The 3,716-nt window shown below is 34.6% G+C and overlaps 1 pseudogene; it reads left to right on the forward strand.

Moving 5' to 3' along the window:
- The first annotated feature begins 3,202 nt into the window (after nt 1-3,202).
- On the forward strand, nt 3,203-3,339 carry LOC128780704 (thymosin beta-4-like; annotated as a pseudogene).
- The last annotated feature ends 377 nt before the right edge of the window (nt 3,340-3,716 follow it).

A 3,716-nucleotide genomic window follows, 5' to 3' on the forward strand; every position in this document is an offset into this window, starting at 1 on the left:
AAGCACCCCTATGCTCACTGTAGCATTATTTACAATCACCAAGACATGAAATCTGGCCAAGTGTCCATCAGTGGATGAGTGAATAAAACAACTGTGGGACTTTTACAGAATGGAATACTACTCAGCTACAAAAAAGAAGAAAATTTTACTCTGCAACAGCATAGAGGGACCTGGAGAACATAATTTTAAGTGAAATAAGCCAGTTACAGAAAGACAAATACCATATATTTCATTTATTATTATATAAATGAAATATAATATAATAAACAAACTGAACTAACAAGCAAAATAGAAAGAGAGACTCATAGGTAAAGAGCAGGATGACGATTATTTAGGGTGGGTTAGAGGGTGGAGGGATCAAGCAAAAAGGAAAAAGGACTCATAGACATTGACAACAGTGTGGTGATTGGAGGGGTATAAGGGGTCTAAATGGTAAAGGAAAAAATACAGTAAATATTTACTTAAAAAGTGGAATGATTCCTTAAAATTTAGGCCTGTCCAGAAATTATCCATCCATGTACTATGAAAAATAGAGACACAGATTGAAGAAGATACAATAAACATTGTACATAGGACAATGATGTCTCAGTCCCATTCAAGTAGGCAACTTGGGACCTCAAACAGTTCTCCCAATCACTATCAGCTGCCCAACTGTATTTTCCTGAATCTCACCAATAGTCAGAAATTTCTTCCTTTTCAAAGGTGATTTTAGGTTTAGGAAAAGCCAGAAGTCACAGGATGCCAAATCTGGGCTCTAGGGGGCCTGAGTCAACCGAGTGGTTTGACGTTTCACCAAAATACTCTGCACAAGGTGTGATGCATGAGCAGGCACATTGTTGGGATGATGTTTCCAGTCACCAGTTGCCCAGAGCTGTGGCCTTCTGAGTCATCTGGATAGTTTCTGAACAGGAATGTTCAAGCTTAACACAGAATTTGATGCAAATTTGTTGCTTTCACACTCATTTTGAATGTGATGGCCACACAGTACACATGCTCACTCAGTGGGTATCTACTGCCCCCACTGATTGTTCCTCATGTGCATTCCAGTCTACTCGCCTTAGCTGCCAAGTTACATCAATGTCGTGCAAACCATTATCTTTGTATTAACGATGGCTGGACTTTTTCAGGACAGACCTCACATTTTCAAATTGCATTGGAATAAAAATGAGTGTCTAGTTCACTATAATTTTTTAGTTTAAAAATTATAATTATTCTAAAGTCAATTGTATTTAATCTAGTAAAAATTATTTATTATTAATTTTAACATAAATTATTATTATTTAAATTTTAAATTTATTATTAGTTTAATAATTTGAAAGATTCTAATGTATAAATCTGTATATCTTAAATTAATAGAATTTAACATTTTCTCTAAATTTATAAGCTTTTCTATGTTTTTTGTGCCCTGTCCAGTTACTTTATGATTACATGGTGAGAACATTAATTTTTTGCAGCACTACTCATGATTTAAAAAATATTTACCATCTGTATTTGTTTTTAAATTTATTTGTAATGTTTTATGCCATTTAGAAATTTTAAAATTTTATGTTATTTAGTCTGATTTCTCAGTGATTTTCTCCATTGCTTTTTTTTTTTCAATTACATTTAACATTCAATATTATTTTGTATTAATTTTAGGTGTACAGCACAGTGTTTAGACAATCATATATTGGGTTGGCCAAAAAGTTCCTTTAGTTTTTTTCCATATGATGGCTCTAATAGTGCTTAATTATCTTTGACTACATTCAAAAACAATTTTAATAGATTGTATTGTATAGTGAAAGCTGTCATATCAGCAAGCATTTTTAAAAAAGTCAAAATTGGTAAATTTTTGTGCAGCCATTTTAATGCTGAAGATGGAAGAAAATACACAACATTTTCTGGTGTATTATGCTTTATTATTTCATGACATGTAAAAATGCAAATGAAACACACACAAAAAAAGATTTGTGTAGCGTGTAGAGAAGGTGCTGTGACTGATTGAATGTGTCAAAAGTGGTTTGCAAAGTTTCTTGGTATTATTAACATTTGGCCAAATAATTCTTTGCTGGGGGGCTGTCTTATGCATTGGAAGATGTTTAGCAGCACCCTTGACTTCTACCACTAGGGGCCAATAGCAGGAGATAGCTGACATACTTAAAATATCCAAATCAATAAAGTTATAGGTGAAAATGAAAAATGAATCTTTCATTTTACAGGAAAAAAAATATAATGGCCAACCAAAACTTTAAAAAAATGTTCTCCCTGATATTTTCAATACCCACCTGGTAATACATAGTCATTACAATATTATTGACTATATTTCCTATTCTGTACTTTACATCCCCATGACTATTTTGTAACTATCAGTCTGTAGTTGTTCTCAATTCCTTCCCTTTTTTTACCCAGTACCACATCCCCCATTGCTTTTCTTTAAAAAATATATTTTTAAATCATTTTTATTTTATGCTATTATAGTTGTCCCAGTTTTCCCCCCTTGCCCTCCTCCACTCATCTCACCCTACTCCCACAATTAATTCCCACACCGTTGTCTGTGTCAGTGGGTCATTCATATATGTTCTTTGTCTAGTCTCTTCCCCTTCTTTCCATCATTACCGCCCTTCCCTCTGGTCACTGTCAGTCTGTTCCATGTTTCCATGCCTGTAGCTTTATTTTGTTCATTAATTTATTTTGTTTATTTGATTCCTCTTATAGGTGAGGTCATAGGGTTATTTGTCTCTCACCAACTGGCTTACTTTATGTATCATAACATTTTCCAGTTCCATCCACACTCTTGCTAAAGGTAAGAAAGAAAGGAGTTCCTCCTTTCTTTCTACTGTTTAGTATTCCATTATGAAAATGTACCATAGTTTTTTGATCTACTCATTTATTGATGGAAACCTAATGGGCAAAGACTAAAAGCTTTCTACTTAAGATTAGACACAAGACGAGAGTGTCCACTTTCACCACTCTTATTCAACGTAGTACTGGAAGTTCTAGCCACAGCTATCAGACAAGAAAAAGAAATAAAAGGCATCCAAATTAGAAAGTTATATCATTATTCACAGACAATGTGATAATCTACATAAAAAACCCTATAGTCTCCACCATTGCTTTTAAATTTAAAATTTTTGAGTTTAGAAAGTTGTCACCCATTTGGTGGTGGTCGCCAAGCAGATCAGACTCTCTCGTTTGTGTGCCTCCCTTGGCTTCCTCAGCAATCATGTCTGATAAACCCAATATGGCCGAGATTGAGAAATTCAATAAGTTGGAATTGAAGAAGACAGAAACACAAGAGAAAAATCCACTGCCTCCCAAAGAAATGATTGTTAACAGGAGAAGCAAGCTGGCAAATCATAATGAGGTCCTCACCACTAATACACACTATACATTCCATAAGCATCACCTTCTTAGTTTACTTCTTTTAGCTGCTTAACTTTGTAAGCTGCAAAGAGGTTGGATCAGTTTAAATTACTGTATTGCCCCCTTTCACATCAGAACTACTAACAATGAAGTCCACACCTGCCCCCTCCCATCTGCCTCTCTAGCTGGCAGGGAAGGAAAAGAACTTGCATGTTGGTGAAAGAAGAAGCTGGGTGGGATGAGAGTGAAATCTAAAGTAAAAACCAAGCTGGTTCAAGGCATCCTGCAGGCTATAAAATGCAGTTTAATCAGAGTGCCATATTTTTTTTGTTAAAATGATTTTAATTATTGGAATGCACAATTTTTTAAATATG

Source organism: Desmodus rotundus, chromosome 4 (assembly GCF_022682495.2).
Source record: "Desmodus rotundus isolate HL8 chromosome 4, HLdesRot8A.1, whole genome shotgun sequence".
Classification (NCBI taxonomy): Eukaryota; Metazoa; Chordata; class Mammalia; order Chiroptera; family Phyllostomidae; genus Desmodus; species Desmodus rotundus.